This window comes from Globicephala melas, chromosome 8 (assembly GCF_963455315.2).
Source record: "Globicephala melas chromosome 8, mGloMel1.2, whole genome shotgun sequence".
Lineage (NCBI taxonomy): Eukaryota > Metazoa > Chordata > Mammalia > Artiodactyla > Delphinidae > Globicephala > Globicephala melas.
In genome coordinates, this window is record NC_083321.1 from 46,532,707 (window position 1) to 46,559,572 (window position 26,866).

The 26,866-nt window shown below is 38.0% G+C and overlaps 1 protein-coding gene across 3 annotated transcripts in view; it reads left to right on the forward strand.

The window, feature by feature from the left end:
* STK33 (serine/threonine kinase 33) overlaps positions 1-26,866 on the forward strand; it is a 170,507-nt gene that overhangs the window by 60,167 nt on the left and 83,474 nt on the right. For 2 of the 3 annotated variants that reach the window (XM_060304439.1, XM_070046252.1), the window contains exons 3-4: positions 21,198-21,316; positions 23,560-23,730. The gene's annotated coding sequence lies outside the window, so the exon portion shown is untranslated. The remainder of the gene's footprint in view (positions 1-21,197; positions 21,317-23,559; positions 23,731-26,866) is intronic. The other variant, XM_030831317.2, reaches the window with a different exon arrangement.

Below are 26,866 nucleotides of genomic sequence, written 5' to 3' on the forward strand. Positions count from 1 at the left end.
TGTTGTTGTGTTGTATGAGCTGTTTGTATATTTTAGAAATTAAGCCCTTATTGGTCATATCATTTGCAAATATTTTCTCCCAGTCCATAGGTTATCTTTTCATTTTGTTAATGGTTTCCAAGTTTATAAGTTTGATTAGATCCCATTTGTTTATTTTTGCTTTTATTTCTATTGCCTTGGGAGACTGACCTAACAAAACGTTGCTACTATTTATGTCAGAGAATGTTTTGCTTATGTTCTCTTCTAGGAGTTTTATGGTGTCATGTCTTACATTTAAGTCCTTAAGCCGTTTTGAGTTTATTTTTGTGTATGGTGTGAGGGAGTGTTCTAACTTCATTGATTTACATGCAGCTGTCCAGTTTTCTGAACACCACTGTGTTATCTCCATTGTATATTCTTGCATCCTTTGTTGAAGATTAATTGATATAGGTGTGTGGGTTTATTTCTGGGCTCTCTATTCTGTTCCATTAATCTATATGTCTGTTTTTGTGCTGATACCATGCTGTTTTGATTACTGTAGCTTTGTAGTATTATCTGAAATTCAGAAGCATTATGCCTCCAGCTTTGTTCTTTTTCATCAGGATTGCTCTGGAAATTCTGGGTCTTTTATCATTCCATATAAATTTTAGGATTATTTGTTCTAGTTCTGTGAAAATTTTCATTTGATAGGGATCACATTAAATCTGTAGATTGCTTTGGGTAGTATGGCCATTTTAACTATATTAATTATTCTAATCCAAGAACATGGGATATCTTTCCATTTCCTTGAATCATCTTTGATTTCCTTTATCAATGTTTAGTTCTCTGCATATAAGTCTTTCACCTCCTTGGTTAGGTTTATTCCTAGGTATTTTTTTTAATGTGATTTTTTTTTTTTACTTTCTCTTTCTGATATTTCATTGTTAGTATAAAGAAATGCAACAGATTTCTGTTTATTAATCTTGTATCTTGGTACCTTGCTGAATTCATTTATCAGTTCTAATATGTTTTGTGTCTTTAAAATAAAGATTAAAAAAATAGAAAAACTCAATAAAACCAAGAACTATTTTTTTTAAAGGATAAGCAAAATTGACAAACCTCTGGCCAAGCTCATCAAGAAGAAGAGAGGACCCAAATAAAATAAGAAATGAAAGAGGAGAAATAACAACCAATATCACAGAAATACAAAATACCATAAGAAAATATTATGAACAGTTATATACCAACAAAATGGACAATGTAGAAGAAATGGACAAGTTTCTGGAAACATACAGCCTGCCAAAACTGAACCAAGAAGAAACATAATCTGAACCGACCAATCACTAGAAGTGAAATAGAATCTGTAATAATAATTTAAAAAACCTCCCTGCAAACAAGAGTCCAGGACAGATGGCTTCACGGGGGAATTCTGCCAAACATACAAAGAAGAACTTATACCTATCTTTCTCAAACTCTTCCAAAAGATTGAAGAGGAAGGAACACATCCAAAGTCATTCTGTGAAGCCACCATCACCCTGATACCAAAATCAGACAAAGATACTACCAAAAAAGAAAATTACAGGCCAGTATTTTTGATGAATATAGATGCAAAAGTCCTCAGCAAAATATTAGCAGACTGAATCCAGTAACACATAAAAGGGATCATACACCATGATCAAGTTGAATCTTATATATTTATTTTTGCTCTCAATTTTCTTTAATTTTATTTTATTTATTAATCATGTCAAAGAATCAGTCTTTAGATTTATTCATTCTACTATGTGAGATATTTGTTTCATTAATTGAAGCTTTACCCTTTTTCATCTTTTCTTCCTACTTTCTGTTTATTTAATTGTTCTTTTCCTAGTTGCTAAACGTGAGCACTAGGTTAATTTTCTTTTTCATTTTTCGTCTTGTATAAGAAATACATTTGAAGCCATCAGATTTCTTCTGAGTATAACCTTCACTGTTCCTCGTAAGTTTGGTAGGAAACATTTTCCTGTTCACAGTTTTCCTGAGAGTTTGTATTTCAGTTTTGATTTTTGTTTTATCAAAGCATTTTGGAAAATATTTCTAAATTTCCAAATAGTTAAGTTTTTTTCTTGGTGGGGAGGGAGGGTCTTTCATTTTTCCAACATATATAATAAGTACATATTTCTCTACTACTATAAGAAAATAAAATTCTAACTATTTTCCACACCAAGACCCTCTCTTCTTCCTTTACCAGTAAGTTTGCTTTTTACTTTAGGGTGCTTTTACTTACTGATTCCCCACATAAGTGCTTTAAATGCTTTTCCTTCTGCTGTCTCCTCAGGCCTGACCTTCTCAAACCTAAGTTGCTTTAAAAAAAAAAATAGTTTAGTAATACTTGTTTCAGACTATGATTAGCTTTTTATTCTTTGTTTAGTGCTGATTATTATACATTCTCATTCCATTTCAAGGTACCATGATGCTACCCACAGTCTTGTCTCCTTGGATGCAAAGGCTTTCTTCCATCCTAGGGAGCAGGAGGGATGTAGCATACCTTTTCAGCCCCCACTTTCACCAGCCTCAGGACCTAATGGAAAATGCTTAATAAATAATATGCTTATTTTAACTCTACCCCTATTGTATTTTTATGGCTTAACTGTTTTGCTTGGAGTGTTGATTTCATTGAAAATTTTGGAATGAAATATTCCTACACATATAAAGAATGGAAATCAACTACAGTTTACATGGAAGTTTTTCATTAAAAATGTCTCTTCTTATAGATTTCCCCCAAAAGATAAGATTTAATAACTAAACCCTTATCCTTTAAATAGGAATTATACTTAGTGTAGATCAGTTCATGCCATTTAATATTTGAATATGTTGTAGTAAATAGTAAACTTGGTTGGGGTCTTGATGCTCATTCATTTTAAGCTCCTATTTAGGGAGGAATCTTTTCTCCACATTTCCTGACCTCCTGTGTAGAAACTTCTGCCCTCTTCTGGAGTGAAATGGATATTCTTTCCTATTGCCTTGGGCTGAAATGCTTTCCCACATCATAAGTCATATTTTTGCTGAATTGCCCGGTTCAGACATTTTGTTTTCTTATTTCAAGGGTATATAAACTATTTGTTACTAGTTAAACGTGATCTAAACTTCGGTAAACCATAATTTGGAATTGATAAATTAGTTTTTGATTACCCAAGTTGAAAAAGCTTGCTCTTTCCATCTTGTATTTTATACTTTTGTTTTGTGCCTTGCACTGAAACTATTTGTACATATGCCGTATTATTGATATTTCCTTTTAGATTGAAAGGATCCAGGACTTCACTATTTTGTTTCCTATATAGGGCCCATAATTCCTTGCACATAGTAGAACTTGACCAACATTATTAAATAAATGATTGAATAAATAGATATAACTGCCATTGTGATAATAGTAAAGTGATTTTAGTAGTGGTCCTACAAATTTACCATGGTAACTTTTAAAAAAAATTATATAGACTATCCTGTTAGAGCAAAATTATTTTCTGGATATAATCAAAATATACTACACAGTACATATAGTACATACAAAGCTGAATTCTGGGAAGCCTATTCATCTGTGAAACTCAAAATCTTTAGATACTTGATAGTTCTTTCAGCATCTGGATATGGCAAGATCAATGGATTAAGCAGTAATTTACCCATTCATTGCAGATGGAAATTGCATATGTGGTAAATTAGTACCTCTCCTTTTGCCTCTCCAAAGCATATAGAACAGATTTTGGCTAAGTTTTGATACTGCTTACCAATGCCATATAGTGGTGGGGAAGTGGGGAAACTGTGTGGTAGACTTGAGGCAAAACTGGGGACTGGAGAACACCCGGGCACCTTGGAAATCTGGATAGGGGCAAAGGCAGGTGCTTTGGACAGTGAGTGGACTAGTGACTGGGCATTGGGGACTCCATGGGGTTGGGTGTTCATCCCAGAGGATGAGAGTAAAGGGACAAGAGAAACAACATTATCTAATTGACAAATCAGATAACAGCTCTCAAGTTTATGTCTAAGCTTTGCCATTAGTTAGTGTATCGAATATTTTAGCAGCTTGTTTTCCACCCAGATTGGGAAAATAGTAGTGTAAGGGAGATTAACTATGACCAATCCTTAATTCCTATTATTTGAGTTTCCATTTGTGTCCATAGTTGTATGCAGTGGATCCTGGATGGCCCAGTCAAAATTACTAACTTCTTCTGTGTTCCCACAATAGCAACCTTAACTGGGCACTTAATTCATTCTTCTTTGTATTAAAGTTAGTTGGTCACATGTCCATATTCATATTTTTCAATAACAATTTGGTCAAACTTTGGACCAAATTTTACTGGGTAGTAAAATCAATTTAGTGGAGTGATAGTAGGGTGCTGTGACAAGATTTTTTAAAAATTGGGAATAGAATAGACAAGAATAACAAGTAGAGTGTATTATAAATACTAAGGGTATTTTTATTAAACATTAATTTCACTGTATATATACATGCGTGTGTGTATATGTGTGTGTACTGGGTCATAATGTAAAAATATATTTGCTATTGTGGATCAGGTCAAATGAGTTTGACATGGATATGTACTATCTTTCCTCCTTCACTGTTACCTTTACCTTTACCATAGAACTTATCAAAGAATCTTTGGGGCATAACGTGAGTGGTTTGGTCATGATTTAGACTCATTCCCTGTTCCATTACCCCACAACGTGTGTTGAGTGCTTACAATTTATCAGGCACTAGTGTAAGCATTTTACATGGGTTAATTCATTTAATCCTCATAATAACCTATGGAAGATGCTTTATTATCCCAATTTACTAATGAGGAAACTAAAACACAAAAGTAGATTAAGTAGATTTAAATCACAGATTTAGTAAGTGGCCAGGACTTGAACCTGGGCAGTCCATGGTGTAATGGAAAGAACACTGCACTGTTCAAGGGCAGAGAGCTAAGCTGGAGGGCTAGTTGGCCTAGGGAATTTTGCTCAGTAAGGCTCTTTCTTTGGGCAGGGCTGCTAGACAGAAGACCTCACATAGGTATGACTGGGCCCTGAAACTAGGTAAAGCTGTAAGATAGACTGAATTCCTGCTTTTCTTTTTTTTTTTTCTTTTAAAGATTTATTTATTTATTTAAATTATTTTTGGCTGTGTTGGGTCTTAGTTGCGGCACGCAGGATCTTCATTGAGGCACGCAGGATCTTCTTTGTGGTGCGCAGATTCTTCCTTGCGGCATGTGGGCTTCTCTCAGTTGTGGCATGAGAGTTTTCTCTTCTTTAGTTGTGGCATGCAGGCTCCAGGGTGCATGGGCTCTGTAGTTTGCGGCATGCAGCCTCTCTAGTTGAAGCAGGTGAGCTCAGCAGCTGTGGTGCATGGGCTTAGTTGCCCCATGGCACGTGGGATCTTAGTTCCCTGACCAGGGATCAAACCCATGCCCCCTGCATTGTAAGGCAGATTCTTTACCACTGGACCACCAGGGAATTCCCCTACTTTTCAATTAATATTTGATGCTGTGTGGACAAAGCTTGAGATAAGTGGCCAAATGCCTTGCCTTTCAAGAAAAATTCATATTTAGTCTGCCCCCATCAATTTACTTAAGTTAATCTTGGCAAATTTTCAGGGACAATTTAATTTTTTAAAAATTTACCACTTTAAAGTGTACTACTCCATGGTTGTACAACCATCACTACCTTCTAATCTGAGAACATTTTCTTCTCCCCAAAAAAGAAACCTCAGACCCATTGACAGTCACTTCGCATCGTCACCCTTTCCCCTCCCCCCAGGCTTTGACATACACTAATCTACTTTCTGTCTCTACGGATTTGCCTATTCTGGACATTTCATGTCAATAGAGTCATTCAATATGTGGCCTTTTGAATCTGGCTTCTTTTACTTAGCATAATATTTTCAAGGTTAACCCACATTGTACATATATTAGTGGCTGAATTTTATATATATAAATATATATAAATTATATGTATACCACATTTTGTTTATCCGTTCATCAGTTGATAGACATTTGGATTGTTTCTAACTTTTTTGGTGCTGTGAATAATGCTGCTCTATTCAGTTGTGTATACGTTTTTGTGTAATATGTTTTCATATTCTCTTGGGTCTATACCTAGGAATTGCTGGGTCATATGGTAACCCTTTGTTTAACTTTGGAGGAACTACCAAATTGTTTTTCATGGCTACACCATTGTACATTCCCACCAGTGATGCCATTTTGCATTCCAGTTACTTCACATTCTCTCCAACACTTATTTTCTGGTTTTGTTTATTTAACTGTAGCCATCCTGGTGAGTGTGAGTTAGTATCTTACTGTGGTTTTCTTTTTCCTTTTTTTTTAATTTGGCTGTGCCACACAGCATGCAGGATCTTAGTTCCCCAACCAGGGATTGAACCCGCAGCCACTGCACTGGAAGCACGGAGCTTTAACCACTGGACTGCCAGGGAAGTCCCTCATTGTGGTTTTCACTTGCATTACAATAATGACTAAAGAAATTGAGCATCTGTTCATGTGCTTATCGGCATTTGTATATCTTCTTTGATAAATTAGTTTTTGATTACCCAAGTTGGAAGAGCTTGTTCTTTCCATCTTGTGCTTTATACGTTTGTTTTCTGCCTTGCATTGAAATTATATTTAAATATTCCATGTTATTTCCTTTTATATTGAAGGGATCTTTTTTCCAATATTATTATGTCTATTCTGGGTCCCTTGCATTTCTATATGAATTTTAGGATTGTCAATTTCTGCAGAAAAAAAAGACACTTGGAAATGGATAGTGATTGCATTGAATTGGTAGATCAATTTGAGGAGTATTGCCATCTTAACAATACTAGGTTTTCCAACACATGAAGTCAAAGTGTCTTTTCATTTTTTTCTTTAAGTTCTTATAACAGAGTTTTATGTTCTCAGTGTACAGGTCTTGTACTTATTTTGTTATTTACTCTTGTTTTTTTAAAATTATTTAATTAATTAATTTATGGCTGTGTTGGGTCTTCGTTTCTGTGCGAGGGTTTTCTCTAGTTGTGGCAAGTGGGGGCCACTCTTCATTGCGGTGCGCGGGCTTCTCACTATCACGGCCTTTCTTGTTGTGGAGCACAGGCTCCAGACGCGCAGGCTCCGTAATTGTGGCTCATGGGCCCAGTTGCTCCGCAGCATGTGGGATCTTCCCAGACCAGTGCTCGAACCCATGTCCCCTGCATTAGCAGTCAGATTCTCAACCACTGCACCACCAGGGAAGCCCCTACTCTTGTTTTTTGATATTATTGGATTAAATCATTTTCTTAATTTTATTTTCTAATTTTTCATTTCTAGTGTATAAAAATACAACTGATTTATGTATATTGATCTTGTATCCTGCAGCCTTGCTAACCTTGTTTATTAGCTTGTGTGTGCACGTGTGTGTTTATGTATTCCTTAGAATGTTCTATATACAGGATCATGTCATTTGCAAATAGAGGTAATCTTTTCCAGTTTCCCTTCCAATCTAGATGCTTTTTATTTTATTTTCATGTTTAGTGCTCTCCAGGCTAGAACCTCCGGTACAGTGTTAAATAGAAGTGGTGAGAGCAGGCATCCTTGACTTGTTTCTCATCTTGGGGGAAAAGCTTTCAGTCTTTCACCAGTAACTATGATGTTAGCTATGGGTTTTTTGTAGATGCCCTTTGTCAGTTTGAAAAAGTTCCCTTCTGTTCCTAGTTTGTTGAATGTTTTTATCTTGAGAGAGTGTTGGATTTTGTTAAATGTTTTTGCTGCAGGTATTGAGATGATCATGTGTTTATTTTCCCTGGATTTTATAAATATGGTGTATTACATTGACTTTATATGTTGAACCAACCTTGTATTCCTGAGATCAACCTCCTCTCATAGTATTGTGTAATCCTTTTCATATGCTGCTTGATTCAGTATTTTGGTGGTATATGCTGCTGGTATTCTGTTGAGGGTTTTTGCATTTATCATCAATCATAAGGAATATTGATCTCTAGTTGTGTGTGTGTGTGTGCACTTATGTGATGTCTCTGACTGTTTTGTTATCAATATAATTCTGGCCTTAGGCTACTCACTTCATTTTTGAAGGGTAGTTTTTGCTGGATTTAGAATTTTTGATTGACAGGTTTTTTTTTTTCTTCAGAACTTTGAATATGTCATTCCATTTCCTTCATTCTGTTTCTAATGAGAATACAGCTGTTAATCTTACTGAACATTTCTTGAATGTGATAAGTCACTTCTCTCTTGCTGCTTTCAAAATTCTCTTTGTCTTTTGACAGTTTGGCTAATATATGTCAAGGTGTGGATCTCTTTGAGTTTATCCTCCTTAGAGTTTTTTGAGCTTCTAGATGTGGCGATTAATGTTTTTCATCAAATTGGAAGTTTTTGGCCATTATTTCCTCAAGTATTCTTTCTTCCCATTTCTGTTTCTCCCCTTCTTCTGAGAATCCCGTTATGCTTATATTAGTACAGTTGATGGTATCTCCACAGGTTTTTGAGACTGTGTTTATTTTTCTTTATTGTTTTTACTTTTGTTTCTCAAACTAGATAATCTTCATTGACATGTATCTTCAAGTTTATTGTTTCTTCTGTCTGCTCAAATCTGCTATTGAGCATCTCTCATGAAATATTCATTTCAATTATTGTACTTTTCAATTCTAGAATTTGTTTGATTTTTTAAAAAATAATTTATATATCTCTATTGATAATCTCTATTTGGGGAGATAACCACATACTTTCTTTTAGTTCATTAGACATGGTTTCTTGCAGCTCTTTGAACATATTTATTTATTTATTTAATTTATTTATTTTTGGCTGCATTGGGTCTTCGTTGCCACACATGTGCTTTCTCTAGTTGCAGCGCGCTGGGGCCTCTCTTGTTGAGGATCATGGGCTCTAGGCATGTGGACTTCAGTAGTTGTGACACGTGGGCTTCGGTAGTTGTGGCTTGTGGGCTCTAGAGCACAACCTCAGTAGTTGTGGCGCATGGGCTTAGTTGCTCTGCGGCATGTGGGATCTTCCCAGACCAGGGCTTGAACCCGTATCCCCTGCATTGGCAGGCAGATTCTTAACCATTGCGCCACCAGGGAAGCCCTGAACATATTTGAATTAACTCATTTAAAGTCTTTGTGTAGTAGCATCTGGGCCTCCTCAGGGCCAGTTTCTATTAAGTGCTTTTGTTCTTCTATATGGCCATACTTTCTTGGGTTTTTTGTGTGTTTGTTTGTTTTTGCATGGCTCATAATTTTTTGTTGAAAACTGGACATTTTAAATAATGTGGCAACTTTGGAAATCAGATACTCTCCCATCCCCAGGGTTTTTTTTTTTTTCTATTGGTTGTTGTTGTAGTAGTTGTTTGTTTAGTGACTTTTCTGAACTAATTATGTGAAGTCTGTATTGCTTGCTTTGTGTGGCCACTGATGTCTCTACTTGTTTAGCTTAGTGGTGAGCTAGTGATTGGAAGAGTGACCAACAAATCACCAGTCTTTGCTGAGGAGCTCTATGTGCGTGTTGGGGTGCACCGTCAACACTTAGCAAGGTGTATGACAGCTCTGTCTTAACCTTCACTTCCTGCTTGTGCAGAGCCTCAAGGTCAGACAGAGATGAGAGCTTAGGGGCTTCTCAAGTTTTCCTTTTCCATGTGTACAGACCTATGTGTGTGTGTGGTCTCCTAGATTCCCAAGACTATGTTGGAGCTTTTCTTTTCTCTTTTTTAAATTAATTTTTATTGGAGTATAGTTGCTTTACAATGTTGTGTTAGTTTCTACTGTACAGCAAAATGAATTCTTCCCAATTCATCCCACTCCCCTTCCCCCTTGGTATCCATACCTTTGAATGTCTGTGTCTCTGTTTCTGCTTTGCAGATAGGATCATCTATACCATTTTTCTAGATTCCACATATATCTGTTAATATATGGTATTTGTTTTTCTCTTTATGACTTAATTCACTCTGTATGACAGTCTCTGGGTTCATCCATGTCTCTACAAATGACCTAATTTTGTTCCTTTTATGGCTGAGTAATATGCCATTGTATATACGTACCACATCTTCTTTATCCATTCCTCTGTTGATGGACATTTAGGTTGCTTCCATGTCCTGGCTATCGTAAATAGTGCTGCAGTGAACATTGGGGTGTGTGTATCTTTTTTTTTTTTTTTGCGGTACGCGGGCCTCTCACTGTTGTGGCCTCTCCCGTTGCGGAGCACAAGCTCCGGACACGCAGGCTCAGCGGCCATTGTTCACAGGCCTAGCCGCTCCGCGGCATGTGGGATCTTCCCAGACCGGGGCACGAACCTGTGTCCCCTGCATCGGCAGGTGGACTCTCAACCACTGCGCCACCAGGGAAGCCCGCGTGTATCTTTTTGAATTATGGTTTTCTCTGGGTATATGCTCAGTAGTGGGATTGCTGGGTCACAGGGTAGTTCTATTTTTAGTTTCTTAAGGAACCTCCATACTGTTCTCCATAGTGGCTGTATCAATTTACATTCCCACCAATGGTGTAAGAGGGTTCCCTTTTCTCCACACCCTCTTCTGTGTTGAAGCTTTTCAAAGCCCCTATGGGTGAATATTTCTCAGCTGTTTCTTTTAAGCTTTTTGGTTAGTCTATTGTTGCTCCAAGTAGTAACTACTTCCTCAGGCAGCTGTGAAGTTAGAACACTTGCTTGTAACTGTTTTCAACAAATGCCCCTTGGGAGAAGGCTTTTTTATACTAGGTGAGTTCTGAGTCAGGTCAATTACAGACTGACTTATAAGTGGGGTCTTCCAGGGAACCATCAGAAAGATCAAATAATGACAGTTCTTTGGGAATGAGGATTTGAAAGGGCTCCAGCTCCATTCTGCTCTACCCAGTGACTCCTAGGCTGTACCAGGAATGTGGGCTATTATTTTTCAAGACTATTGCAGAGATGAGAATGGGGGATGGGAGCAAGGGAAGTTAAAATGTCACAAAGCTTCTTGTTCTTCCTGAGATACAACTATTTATTGACTTAAAAATAAATGCTTCCTGTGTTGCTGCAAGGCTTTGGTTAATTTCCAGAGCTCTGGAATAGTTTATTCTAATAATTTTGTCAGCTTTTTCATTGCTTTTATGGATGAACAAAATTTTGGAGGTCCCTAATCTGCCATTTTTGCCAACAATACCCCATAACTTAATTTTAAAATAAAACTTTCCAGCCCTCATCTTCCTTGAAAGTTTTGAGCCACCTGGCTTTTGCCAGTCTTTCCTTCATTAAATACCCTCTTTTCTGCCTCTGTGGATACTCTTTTCCATTGTTCAGTGGACTCTCTTCCTCTGATTATCCTTTAGAATTTGATGTTTCTGAAAGTTCTGTCCTTGACTCTCTTATGTTTCCATTCCACACATCCTTCCTGGGTGATCTCACCTATACCTGTGATTTCAGTTGCCTCTTCTGTGACATAACTCTTAACTCCAAGTTTTAAATCCAGATTTCTTTTTATCTTTGGACTTATGTAACCACTGCCTCTTAGACATCTCCACTTCAGTGTCCTCTTTGACTTTGTGTCTTAGCATGGTCATAGGTGATCAGTTACCAAGTTCGATCACTCTACCTCCTGAATATCTGTAGAATCTATTTTCCCCATCCCTGATGCTGCTTTCCTAATTAGGACCACATTTCTGTCTTGCTTAAACTATTGTAATACTTTCTTGTCTCTATGTCTCCAGTCTTGTTCTGCCTTTCATACATTTTCTATACTGCAGGTAGAACATGCTTTCTAAAAAGCGCATTTCTTTTTGTCACTCCTTCACTGGGGAGACAATAGCTAGCAATATAGACACCATCCCTGCTTTCAGGGAACTTTGGGTATAGGGAGGGACACAGACACATACAGTTCCGAGTATGCTAGAGCAAGTACATGCACAAAGGAGAGGCATACACTCAACTGAGACTCAAGACATCAAGAAAATTTCAAAGGAGATGATGTCTAAGCTGAGATCTGCAGGTAGAGCAGAAATTTTAACAATGAAGGGAAGAATGGGAAAGAGTATTCCAGGCTGAGAGTGCATGTAGGAAGGCCTACAGAAAGCACAGAATTGCAGGAAATGAAAGAAGTTCTGTATGTTGGAAAACTTTACATTGAGGAAGTAGAATCAGTTAAGCCTGAAGAGGTAAACTGGGGCCATATCACACTGAAGCGATTTTTGTTGGGAAGAAACATGATGAGTTTTGCATATTAGAAAAAGCATCTTGGCTAGAGTATGGAGAATGCTTTGCATGAGAGGGTTGACTTGGAATCAGAGTGACCAGTTAGGAAGCTCTTGCAGTATTCCAGGCAAGAGATAATATTGGTGTAGACATTTGGAATGGAGAAAGTCAGATCGATTTGAGAAGTGTTTTGGAAATAGCATTGTTGAATGTGGAGACCAAGGGAGAGAGAGGAACTAAGGAAAATTGTATTACTCAGTTAATAAAGCTATCTATTCCAATAGCTATTTAGAACATAGAGCTTTTTTAAAAAATTGAAATATAGTTGACGTACAATATTGTATTAGTTTCAGGTGTACAGCAAAGTGATTCTGATATGGATATATATATATATATTCAGATTCTTTTCCATAATAGGTTAATACAAGATACTGAGTATAGTTCCCTGTGTTATACAGTAAATCCTTGTTTTTTTAATCAATTCTTTATATGGAAGTGTGTGTCTGTTAATCCCATATTCCTAATTTATTCCTCTCCACCCTCTTTCCCCTTAAGTAAACATAAGTTTGTTTTCTATGTCTTTGAGTCTGATTCTGTTTTGTAAATAAATTCATTAATATTATTTTTTAGATTCCACATTTAAGTGGTATAATATTTGTCTTTCTCTGTCTGACTTCACTCAGTATGATATTTTCTCTAGGTCCATCCATGTTGCTGCAAATGGCAATATTTCATTCTTTTTATGGCTGAGTAATATTCCATTATATATATACCACATCTTCTTTACTCATTTACCTGTCGATGGACATTAGGTTACTTCCATGTCTTGGCTATTGTAACTAGTGCTGCTATGAATATTGGAGTATATATATCTTTTTGAATTAGAGTTTTCATCTTTTCTGGATATATGCCCAGGAGTGGGATAGCTGGATCATATAGTAGCTCTATTTTTAATTTTTTAAGGAACCTCCATACTGTTTTTCATAGTGGCTGCACCAATTTACATTCCCACCAGCAGTGTACAAGGGTTCCCTTTTCTCCACACCCTCTCCAGCATTTGTTATTTGTAGAGTTTTTGATGATGGCCATTTGGACCAGAGTGAGGTGATACCTTATTGTAGTTTTGATTTGCATTTCTTAATAATTAGCAATACTGAGCATCTTTTAATGTACCTTAGAACATAAAGCTTTTATATATGTATGCACTTCAGTGACAAGAAAGTATGTGGTGTTTTGTAGATTTTCTTCTTAAAATTATCTACATCTGGTATAAGTCTAAGACCTAAGCTCCCCTGAATAGACTTTACTGTTCACTTGGTAAAAGCTGGTAAATGTAGACCTAATGCCTGGTCAATTTATTTCTGTGAGCCTGGCACTGTATATCCTATCAGGATTCATGATTAAAATTATCTCAACATTTCAGGTCAACTTTTTTTTTTTTATCATAAGGATAAAATTACATAGTTGATACCATCAGCTTTCCCATGCTACAGAAGAATGTTTCTACTTTGGAATTTTCAGTATAAAGCAATCAAAAACTTTTGCAGTTTTCTGTTTGTAGTATAGTAGAACATCTGACTAGAGTAAAAGTCTTACTGATTTTAGGTTCAGTTTTATTTGGTCACTTTTACCAAATGAATTTATGTCTACATGACTAACTTTTGCTATCTGATTAAAAAGCATACTTTGAAATGTAGCATTCTTTGAATTTGAAGGCCTGTTTTAAAGTTTGTCATTTCATCACTAAGACCTGAAAAAAGAGTCATTGATCATTTTTGCAGAAGAGGTTTGGAAATTCATATATTTGGACGTTCATATTCTTCTGCATGGACTTTGAAGAAATAATAATCCTCCTATAACCACTATTCCCTGAACTATTCTAATATTTGTGAAATGGATGTGTGGTTGGATATGGTATTGTTAAACAAAAGTAGCTTTCAGTTTAATTTTAATCAGGATCATCAATCTATTTTTATTTTTGGAAATAAATGAAATATTAATATTATTTTTTAAATGTTATAGAGGACATTTAAAATCTTCATGATAAAAAAAGAGAGAAATGATGATTTTCTTTTAATTGAAGACAAAAAATCCCTTGGCTCCAAAAAAGAAATACTCTGTATTCTCAGTTGCTTTTAAAAATCTTGAACCTGTCAGTGAAATTGTGTAATCTAGTAATAACATGCCTAAGGCTTATTGCCTTTTCTTGGGCAACAGTATCAGCAAATGATGTGCTCTATCGATTTTAATCACATTGTTTTTACAGTTCCATTGCAGTGTTTGGGAAACTCACCAAGTAAATAAATCTGTGGATACAGACACCTCTTTTTTTTCTCTGAAAACCTAACCAATTATATATTATTCCTTCTTGATCAGTTGCTAAGGTATAACACAGAGTAGTAATATTTTGAGAGGCTGTGGTCTTGGCTAGGCTAAAACGTTCTTGATATTCAGCACTACATATTTTAAAAATAAAATTCTTATAAATATGATATTTGAGTGCCTGTAGCATTCAGAATTTAACATTTAACAAGCTGCCTGTAGGCTAATCTAGCAAGCCATTCCCTCTACAACTCAACTGCATATATCTAGAGCAGGCTCCCATGAGGTTACATTCTAAGCTACGAGCTGATTTGATGGCAATTTGTATCTTGGAAACCATGTAGAACAATATTTGGAGAATTAGATTGAGAGATTATGGCTGATAAAATAATTTTCTGATGCTACCATCTATTGCTATTGGGTTTTGGCAGAGTTTCATAATAATCATAAAAACCTCCACTTATTAAAAGCTTACAATGTATCAGGATTTTACATACATTATATCCTATCCTTATAACGATTCTGCCATGTAGGTATACAGACACCGTCTATATACTTTGCATATAAGGAAGGTGAGACCACATAGGTTAAGTCACTGATGAGGAATCTGGACCTTGGTCTAATGGTAAAGCTCAGGTTCTTTCTGACTACCAAGGGCAAACAAATTTCATTTAAAATATTCTGTACGTGTAAAATGGAACCATTGTCTGAGAAGACTTCTGAGATTTAAATGCTCATAAATTGTTTAGAAATTTGGGGTCTTTATACCCAAATGGTAGAACACTGCTGTTCTGTTTTTTGGGACTGATGTAGCTTTGTTTGCAGTAGTGCTGAATTTGGAGGAGGGATGTATGCGTGTGTGTATAAAATAAATAACTTACTATTTTTCTTTTTCTGTGGAAGTTATAGTGGGAAGACTCCCTTGGTATTTTTTGTTATTCTGGAACTAATTAGAAATAAGCCATATATTTCCATCACATTGAAACACTGACTGTAGTTAATTTGTCACTAAATTCTAATTTGTTCATACGGCAGTAGATTTGGATTGATTGTACTGTCTAGGACTTATTCTGCATACCTTAGAACTTTACAGTTTATATTTTCAGCATACGTTGAAGCCCTCTGTCCCTTCCATGCCTAAGCTGCAAATGCTTGCTAGAGGACTTAGTGTTGGCAGTTTGGTGGCTACTCTCTCTTCACTCCAAATCTGTGGCTAATTAGTGTCAGGGTTGGAAGTCTCACCTAAAACTACTTGCAGCAGCCCTTTCTTTCTGGAAGCTCTCTCAGAACGAGAACCTCACGTTTCACGCTCCTTCATCTGTCTTTTGTGCCTAGTGGAGCCACTATTCTTCAGTGAAGACACTCTTGTTAACCCTGATACTTCCTGGAAGTGCTTCTTCCCTCTTCTTATCTTAGCACAGACCTGGCTTTCTCTCTCCCATTGTTCTTGCCTTTAAATGGAAATCACCTTCTTCCATTCTTCTTGAACCATAGGTTCTGAGCCCTTGCATGTGCTGGTGTCCCTGTCTAGAGAGCCTTTCCTTGACTTGTTCACCAAGTGAACTCCAATTCATTCTTTAAGACTTAGTTTAATAGATGAAGAAAAAGGACAAAATTCAACATTCATTTATGATAAAAATTCTCCAGAAAGTGGGTGTAGAGGGAACATACTTCAACATAATAAAGGCCATGTAGGATAAGTCCACAGCTAACATCATACTCAACGGTGAAAACCTGAAAGCATTTCCTGTAAGGTTGGGAACAAGGCAAGGATGTCTACTCTTGCTACTTTTATTCAACATAGTATTGGAAGTCCTAGTCATAGCAATCAGACAAGAAAAAGAAATAAAAGGAATCCAAATTGGAAAGGAAGAAGTAAAGCTGCCACTGTTTGCAGATGTCATGATACTATACACAGAAAACCCTAAAGATGCCACCAAAAGAATTACTAGAGCTCATCAATGAATTTGGTAAAGTTGTAGGATCCAAAATTAATATATAGAAATCTGTTGCATTTCTATACACTAAGAACGAACTATCAGAAAGAGAAATTAGGGAAACAGTTCCATTTACCATCACATCAAAAGTAATAAAATACCTAGGAATCAACCTATCTAAAGAGGTAAAAGAGCTGTTCTTGGAAAATTATGAGACACTGATGAAAAATTGAAAACAACACAAATAGATGGAAAGAAATATTATGTTCATGGATTGGAAGAATTAATTTTGTTAAAATGACCATACTACCCAAGACAATCTAGAGATCCAGTGCAATCCCTATCAAAATACCCATGACATTTTTCACAGAACTAAAGCAAATAATTTAAAAATTTATATGGAAACAAAAAAGACCCCAAGTAGCCAAAATAATCTTGAGAAAGAAGAACAGAGGTGGAAGTATCATGCTCCCTGACTTCAGACTATACTACAAAGCTATAGTCATCAAAACAGTATGGTACTGGCACAAAAACAAACACATAGATCAATGGAACAGAATAAACAGCCCAGAAATAAACCCACACGCTATGGTCAATTAATCTGTGACAAAGGAGGCAAGAATATACAATAGAGAAAAGACAGTCTCTTCAATAAGTGGTGCTCGGATAACAGGACAGCTACATGGAAAATAATGAAGTGAGAACATTTTCTCACACCATATACAAAAATAAATTCAAAATGGATTAAAAATCTAAATGTTAAGACTGGAAACCATAAAACTCCTAGAAGAAAACATAGGCAGAACACTCTGACATAAATTGTAGTGACATTTTTTTTTAAATCTGTCTGCTAAGACAAAGAAAACAAAAGCAAAAATAAACAAATGGAACCTAATTAAATTTAAAAGCTTTTGCACAGCAAAGGAAACCATTGACAAAACGAAAAGACAATCTACTGAATGGGAGAAAATATTTGTAAATGATATGACTAATAATGGGTTAATACCCAAAATATACAAGCAGCTCATACAACTCAATATCTAAAAAACAGGGCTTCACTGGTGGCGCAGTGGTTAGGAATCCTGCCAATGCAGGGGACATGGGTTCGAGTCCTGGCCCGGGAAGATCCCACATGCCATGGAGCAACTGGACCTGTGTGCCACAACTACTGAGCCTGCACTCTAGAGCCCACGAGCCACAGCTACTGAACCTGTGTGCCACAACTACTGAATCCTGCGTGCCTAGAGCCTGTGCTCCATAACAAGAGAAACCACCGCAATGAGAAGCCTGAGCACCGCAACAAAGAGTAGTAGCCCCTGCTCTTTGCAACTAGAGAAAGCCCACACGTGGCAATGAAGACCCAATGCAGCCAAAAATAAATAAATAAAATAAATAAATTTTTTTAAAAAGAATCTGATTAAAAGATGGGCAGAAGGCCTGAATAGACAGTTATCTAAAGAAGACATACAGATGACCAACAGATACATGAAAAGATGCTCAGCATCACTAATCATCAGAGAAATGCAAATCAGAACTACAATCAGGTATCACCTCACACCTGTCAGAATGGCTGTCATCAAAAAAGCCACAAATAATAAATGCTGATGAGGTTTTGCAGAAAAGCAAATCCTTGTACATTGTTGGTGGGAATGTAAATTGGTGCAGCCACTATGAAAAACAGTATGGAAGTTCCTCAGAAAACTAAAACTAGAGCTACCATATGATCCAGTGATTCCACTCTTGGGTGTATATCCAAAGAAAATGAAAATACTAATTTGAAAAGATATATGTACCCCAATGTTTGTAGCAGCATTATTTATAATAGCCAAAGTATGGAGGCAAACTAAGTGTCCATCAACAGATGAATGGATAAAGAAGATGTGACACATATATACAATGGAATACTACTCAGCCATAAAAAAATGAAAAATTTGCCATTTGCAACAACATGGATGGACCTGGAGGGTATTATGCTTAGTGAAAAAAGTCAGACAGAGAAAGACAAATACAGTATTTTATCACTTATATGTGGAATCTAAAAAATAAAACAAATGAATGAATATAACAAAACAAAGAGACTCACAGATATAGAAGGAAGAGGGGAGGGACAAGATATAGTTAGGGCATTAAGAGGTTCAAACTACTATGTATAAAATAAGCTACAAGGATATATTGTAGTGCACAGGAAATATAGGCAATATTTTATCTTAAGTGTAAGTGGAGTGTAATCTATAAAATTTTTGAATCATTATGTACCTGAAACTAATATAATTATAAAAACTAATTATAGTAATTGTAAATCAACTATACCTCAATAAAAAAAGAACGAAAAAAGAGACTTAGTTTGAATATCACTTATCCCATGAAACCTGTGACCGTTCCCTCAGCAAGTGAGGGATAATGATTTTTTAAAGCAATAATATGTACCAGGCAAAGTTCTAGGCACTTTACAAATGTTTTGTAGTTAGACCTCACAATTATCATTTAAGATAGTTACTATTAACTCCTCTTTACATATCCCGATTTGTACAGAGCTAGTTAGTAGAGGTGGGATTTGAATCCTGATCTCTATCATTCTAAAATTTTGTTTCCCACCTGATTATATTACTTCCCTGGTTACTTCCTCTTTTATATCACTTTTGTACTTTGTATATGCTGATCATTATCTTTATCATAATCATTATTAGTAAGGCCCATGTCTTGATAATCTCTTTATTCCCAGCACCCAATACAATCCTTGGTATATAACAGGTATTCAGAAAATGTTTGCTGAATACATACATACACGGTTAGATGGCTGGATTCTTAGTTGGTCTGTTCTACTTCGACCTCTTGTGCTCTTTGCTTAACTCATTACTGCCCTCTGGACACTCTTCTTGGCCAGTCGTACAGAACTCTTGCCAGTAAGTGCCTTTTAGGTCTTATTTCCCCTGTCTTTCCTGTCTTGCTGTAATTAACAGGCATGCCACATTGACACCTGAGATATGACACTCTAAATGCTTTTGTTCTGGCTATAAGTCTGGGGTTTGTGTGCTGCAGATAAATAGCTCATCATTAGGAGTGAAGAAAACAGGCTCTTTCCAAAAATAAGTATCCTTACTTGAGGTGGTTTGACTAGGGAGCCTGAGAAAGTTAACATATATATCACGTGAATTTTTTTGGTCTTGTCTATGACATGCATGTTTTACATGAAAGAAACATGAACCAGTTATTGCTGGTTACATCATCTGCCAAAAATAGTGACCTTTTGTTGAATATGAGGATCTGAGTAATAATAAGGTTTATGACCAAGGCCTGTAGTTGTTGGAGACTGAGCAGAAACCCTTAGAGTTTGATAATATGGTTTATCACTGAAATAAATATTTGTGTCTATGCATCCTTTGAGATTCCTGAAAACGAAAAGTCTGGAATAGAACATAAGTTTGGGAGTGTAGTTATAACATCTTGTCTGATAGGGAAACTTTCAGAAGTAGGTGGAAATTTAGACTACAGGATTGGGGTCAGGCTTGGTATGGGGGTTTTGGTGTTTTGCTCTAGAATGAGAGCTTCAAGATAGAGTGAGGGTTGGGTTGTAGTGCAGTTTTTTGGCCAGGAGACTTCCTCAAGGATATTATTTATTTACATGATAAACCACTGGCTCTCTTACTCTAGGCAATTATATTGCATATTATGTTTGTAGGTTTGAAAATACTGTTTCTATCAATCAGTGAATGATTTTCAATCAGTAATCCTTATTTAATAATGGAGGCCTTTACTGGATACAAGACGACAAGGTGAATAGAACATACTTTCTGTCCTGGAGGGGCTCACAGTTAAGAGAAGTATCTTTTCTTGTTGTTTTCTGTTTTCTTAATATTACTTATACAGAAACTTCAAAACGGGGATCATGGAATCTGTTGTTGGTGTTTTGTTGCTGACTCTTTGGAGTTGTCAAGTTTTCAGACATCTGGCCACAAGACGAAGGTTGCCTGGATACCTCTAAATTGTGTTTCCAGTATTTGCAATGACCTTGGGGGTCAGAATGCCTTTTCTCATATGGTATGAAACATCTGGGTTGGAGCATTATATCACACTTTGCTTAGCTAACTAACTAGTTTCATGGAAGTTGCTGGCTTTGGACAGTTCCTCTCTTTCAATACTCCTGCGAATATTTGACATACAAGAAAGATCTCTGGCCACACGGTTTTACATTAATAGATCTTATCAATCCAAATTTATTAATCGGTGCTTGATAAATGAAGCTAGCATAGCTTTCAGATTTGCCATCAAACTCTTAAACTTATTGATCTGTTGCTAATTGGATTAAGATTCCTTTTGTGTGTGAGAACATTTAAATTCTAGTCTCAGAAAATTTCAATTATGTAATAAACACAGTGTTAACAGTAGTCACCATGTTATATATTAGATCCTTGGACCTTTTTCATCTTATAACTGAAAGTTTGTATCTAATACATGAGATGGTGAATGTGTTAATTTGATGAGGGGGAATCCTTTCATAGTATATACATTTATCAAATTATCATGTTGTGTATTTTAAGTACCTTAAACTATTATTTATCAATTTTTCCTCAGTAAAGTGGGAAAAGAGGAGTATTTTCTTTTAAGGCTCCTGGATGGAGCACTGCTGAGTGTTCATGCCACAGTTCTCTGAGTGGTTCTTCTTCTCTCCTAGAGTTTCTTGGCAATGTTGTGTTTTCTGGCTGCCTTAGCTACATGTGGGCCCATTTACTCACTCTTCACCTATTATCCTCTGATTTGATGAGTGGGAAGATAGACTTACTTCTGTTTTCTTACAGTGTCTTTTCTTTCTCACTTAATTTAGCTTTTTCCTTTCTAGCTGAGCACTCCTCCTCCAGCCTGGCGCCTCATCCGCTTCCTCCTCCTCACTATCACCCTGCGCCTGTGGTAGAGCTTGGCTGCGCTGCTCTGTTAAAGGTGAAATTCAGATTGGCTGAGGTGAGTTTTGGGGCTGTAACCAGTTTGGCCTGCTCTGCGGTAGGAAAGCGGGATCCCCATTATAAAATTGAAACCTCCACAGTAGAGGTGAGGTCAACTATCACTTCGGTTCCTTTAAATGTCTGCTCCATCCACCTCAGTTGATCATTAGAAGGAGTGATTCATCTTTGTAGACTTTTAGGACTAGGAACCTCAAGACATCCTAGTCTATGCTTACATATCATCTATGGTTTCTTGCTAGCTGACCTTCCAACCTCTACCTGGACACTTGTAGTGATGGAGATAGTCTTTCCTTTTATCTTTGACAGTTCTAAATGTTAGGAAGTCCTTTGTATCAGCCTTAAATTCGCATGCAGGCTCTTTGAATCGTGCAGAACTCTAATTCCTGTGCCTAACCCTCTTCACATCTATGAAGGGAACCCTGACATTCCCTTTGAGTTTTTCCTCCTCCACATGACCCCCTCCTTTCTTTGATAACTCTTCTGTACACCTGCCTATTTTTCTGCCTAAGTGATTTGTGATTCTGGCTCTTCCCCACAAAATGAACACTCAGAAATTTTCGTTGAGTGTCTATTATGTACAAGGATAATTCTGAGCTGCATAAATGTCCCTGACTTCAGGTTGCTTATAATGTATCAATACATGGGGAAAAGATACTGGATAATAACAGGAAAGAATCAGGGAGAGGGTCTCTCCAGCCTCTTTTTTTTTTTTTGCGGTATGTGGGCCTCTCACTGTTGTGGCCTCTCCCATTGTGGAGCACAGGCTTCGGACGCGCAGGCTCAACGGCCATGGCTCACGGGCCCAGCCGCTCCGCGGCATGTGGGATCCTCCCGGACCGGGACATGAACCCGTGTCCCCTGCATCGGCAGGCGCCACCAGGGAAGCCCTCTCCAGCCTCTTTAAGCCAAACTTTCTTGGTAAAATCTCTGTTCTTACCTTAAACTGTCAGGATGGGGACCACATTTAAGATTGTCCCTTCAGATTAGAGCTTAATCAGTGAGGAATATTATGCAAATTAAAATTTAAAAACTGATAGCATGCATTAGCTGTTAAACATTTTTTAAATGTCTGAAATAATGTAAAATTTAAACATACTGTAGATCCTTTCATAAGACAACACAGACCGGTTTCCCTAATCATGACCTTAATGGAAATAGTAAACAAGTGCTCGTCTCATTTTAAATTAACAACACTATGATCTAGAAAGCTCACTTGGCCCCTCTTTCGGTCCTGTAAGCATGTTATGAAAACAAGTAGTTGAAAAGTGAATATACAGTCATTCTGCTTGGTCTGCATCGTCAGACAATCCATAAGGTTTTTTTCTTCACTTGAATAGAACACATTTTTTAATGAATTGACTGATGGTTAGGTTCCTTGTAGACACAGTCTTAGCAAAGAAAACTAAAAAATTGCTTTTGGGGAAGAAAATTGTAGCTAGTTATATCTCATAAAACCATTCTTGTGTTCATTTTCTTGAGGAAATTACTGTAAGTGTATCTTAGAGGGCCAGTGCATAAGAGACCTTTTTATGCTTAAATGAAAGCTCAGAGAGTTTCCATATCAGAGTTGTTCCATTGACTTGTCTTACTCCTGAAAATAAAATGAAAACCTTAGCCAAAGGAGAGCTCACATGTTAGTTAAGCATTGATATGATTTGACCTTATTTTATTTATTTGCATATGTTTAATACCTATGCATGTCCAGTATTTGGAGACACAAAGAAACACTATTATGTTAGAAGTTTCTTTGGTTTTCTGATATATTTTTTATATCAAAAGTCCTGTTTAAATGTAATTCCATGATTCTATAGAAGAAGAGCTATTCATCTTTGTGTTTACATAAAGATATGCTAGGTTTGCAATACCTGATTCATTTTATGCCCCTAAAATATGAATGACATCATTTGGCCTGCTAGACAGTAGATTTATTTTAGTAACAAATCTTTCAGATAAATTCATAAATGAAAAAGAAAGAAATGTGAGTAAACGTTTGTTCTATTTTGGTTTTTAAGCTAAAATAATTGGAATTCAGGCAGCCAAAAAGAAATTAAATTCGAAATCCAATCCTTGTCAAGAAATTTTGCATGCAGCTATTCAACCTATTGTTTTAGACCTGCTGGGGTAAGAGAGTAGAACATTACGTTGGCAAATGTAATAGTAAGTTGGAGAGTAGAAATGTAGCTTGTCAGTGAGTACCAGGAACTCCTATGCTTTCTGAATATAGCTACCAAATACTTCTAGGGCAATGGATATGTCAGAAACTGAAGCAAGAAAGTACTTGTCAGAGGGCGGAGTCAAGATGGCATATTAGGAGGATGCGGAATTCGCGTCTCCTCACAACTAGGGCACCTACCAGGCACCGGTGGGGTACCACGGACACCTAAGGGGACAGGAGGAAACCCCAGTGACCGGGTAGGATGTGGGGTGTGGGGGGAGTGAAGGGGGAGGAGAAGTGGGGGCGGGACGGGACTGGCGCCCCTGAGGGGCGGCTGGGGGGGGGAAGGGATCCCACGCCCGAAGGGGGAAATTGGGTAACCACTGGGAGGGCAGAGGATCAAAAGGGAACGTGGCCAGGTTTCCCCTGACCACCTAGGCCCCTTTTAGCCACGTGCGTCCTGAGGGAGTGGGAGGGAGTGAAGGGGGAGCAAAAGTAAAGGGTGGACCTCTGGGACAGCACCCCTGAGGGGCGGCTGGGGGAGGGGAGGAGTTCCTATGGCCAGCGGGACCCACCCACGGTTAGGGGCCTAGTGAAGTAGGGGGAGACCCAGGGGGAGACGGTACAGGAGGGGCGCAGAGGAACGGAAGGGAAGGGGCCAGTGCTTTCCCCGTCCACTTAGGCACTGGGGAGCCTGTTGGGCACCCAGGCCTAATCCTCTGACCTCAGAGCCTCCCTCCTGCCGTGCAGAGCCCAAGCCCCGCCCCTATGCCCTCACCCAGGGCCCTACCTCCAAACTCCGGAACTCCACACTCCAGAGGCCCTCCTTTCCACATGCTGCCTCTCCCCTTCCTCGCAGGTCCAAGGCAGAGGCCCGGCTCCATGCTTCAATGTTGCCCCGCCTAGGCCCCACCCCCAAGGCCTTTTCGGCTGCGTGGGTCCTGAGCGTAGGCCCCGCCCCAAGCTCAAATATCAACCCCCCCCCCCCCACCGGCCTAGGTCCCACCCCACCCTAAACCCTGCCCCTGCCTAAGTTCCACCCCCCAGCCTAAACTCCACCCCTGTAGCTAAGACTTTTTTTTTCTTTCTATTTTCCTCTTAGATTGGGGTTCTGTTTTATCTTGATTCATTGTTGTTGATTCATTTATATTTTTATTTTTCCTAATAAATTTTTATTTTTATAATTTTGTTTTATTCATTATACTTTGTTATTGTTCTCTCCTTTTGGCTTGTTCCCCCACTCCCCCCCCCTTTTTCTTTTCTTTTTTCTGTTGTGGTTTTATTTTACCTTGTTGCAGTTGTTTCAATTATACTTTTACTTTTCCTAATATATTCTTTATCTTTCAACTTTTATTTTATTTTTTACTCTTTGATAGTGTACTGCTCCTTTTTTCTTTTCTTTTCTTTTCTTTTTTTCTTTTCTTTCCGCGCCACGCAGCTTCCGGGGTCTTTGTTCCCAGGCCGGAGGTTGGTCCTGAGCTCCTATGGTGGGGTCTCTGAGTCCAAACTGCTGGACTAACAGAGAACCTCAGACCCCAGGGAATATTAATTGGAGTGAGGCCTCCCAGAGGTCCTAATCTCAGCACCAAGACCCAGCTCTATCCAACTGCCTGCAAACTCCAGTGCTGGGTGGCTCAGGCCAAACAACCAGTAAGGCAGGGATACAGGCCCACCCATCAAAAAAATAAATAAATAAATGACAAAAAAATATGTTACAGATGAAGGAGCAAGGTAATGCCTACAAGACCAAATAAATGAAGATGAAAGAGGCAACATACCTGAAAAACAATTCAGAATAATGATAGTAAAGGTGATCCAAAATCTCGGAAGCAGAATGGAGAAAATAAAAGAAACATTTAACAAGGATCTAGAAGAACTAAAGAGCAAACAAATAGTGATGGACAACACAATAACTGAAATTAAAAATATTCTAGAAGGGGGCTTCACTGGTGGCACAGTGGTTGAGAGTCCGCCTGCCGATGCAGGGGACACGGGTTCATGCCCTGGTCTGGGAGGATCCCACATGCCGTGGAGTGGCTGGGCCCGTGAGCCATGGCCGCTGGGCCTGCACATCCGGAGCCTGTGCTCCGCGACGGGAGAGGCCACAACAGTGAGAGGCCTACATACCAAAAAAAAAAAAAAAATTCTAGAAGGAATCAATAACAGAAAAACTGAGGCAAAAGAATGGATAAGTGAGCTGGAAGATAAAATGGTGGAAATAACTGCCAGGGAGCAGAATAAAAGAAAAAGAATGAAAAGAATTGAGGACAGTCTCAGAGACCTCTGAGATGACATTAAACACACCATAATTCAAATTATAGGGGTCCCAGGAGAAGAAGAGAAAAAGAAAGAGTCTGAGAAAATATTTGAAGAGATTATAGTCGAAAGCTGCCTTAACATGGGAAAGGAAATACTCAGTGAAGTCTAGGAAGTGCAGAAAGTCCCATACAGGATAAACCCAAAGAGAAACATGCTGAGATACATATAATCGAGCTATCAAAAATTAAATACCAGAAAAAATATTAAAAGCAGCAAAGGAAAAGCAATAAATAACATACAAGGGAAACCCCATAAGATTAACAGCTGATTTTTCAGCAAAAACTCTGCAAGCCAGAAGGGAGTGGCAGGGCATATTTAAAGTGAGGAAAGGGAAGAACCTACAACCAAGATTACTCTACCCAGCAAGGATCTCATTCAGATTCGATGGAGAAATTAAAACCTTTACAGATAAGCAAAAGTTAAGAGAATTCAGTACCAGCAAACCAGCTCTACAACAAATGCTAAAGGAACTTCTCTAGGCAGGGAACACAAGAGAAGTAAAAGACCTACAAAAACAAACCCAAAACAATTCAGAAAATGGTAATAGCAACATACATATCGATAATTACCTTAAATGTAAATGGATTAAATGCTCCAACCAAAAGACATAGACTGGCTGAATGGATACAAAAACAAGACCCATATATATGCTGTCTACAAGAGACCCACTTCAGACCTAGGGACACATACAGACTGAAAGTGGGGGATGGAAAAAGATATTCCATGCAAATGGAAATCAAAAGAAAGCTCGGGGGCTTCCCTGGTGGCACAGTGGTTGACAGTCTGCCTGCCGATGCATGGGACACAGGTTCGTGCCCCGGTCCGGGAAGATCCTGCATGCGGTGGAGCGGCTAGGCCCGTGACGCATGGCTGCTGAGCCTGTGCGTCCGGAGCCTGTGCTCCACAATGGGAGAGGCCACGACAGTGAGAGGCCTGTGTACTGCAAAAAAAAAAAGAAAGCTTGAGTAGCAATACTCACATCTGATAAAATAGACTTTAAAGTAAAGAATGTTACAAGAGGGCTTCCCTGGTGGCACAGTGGTTGAGGGTCCACCTGCCGATGCGGGGGACGCG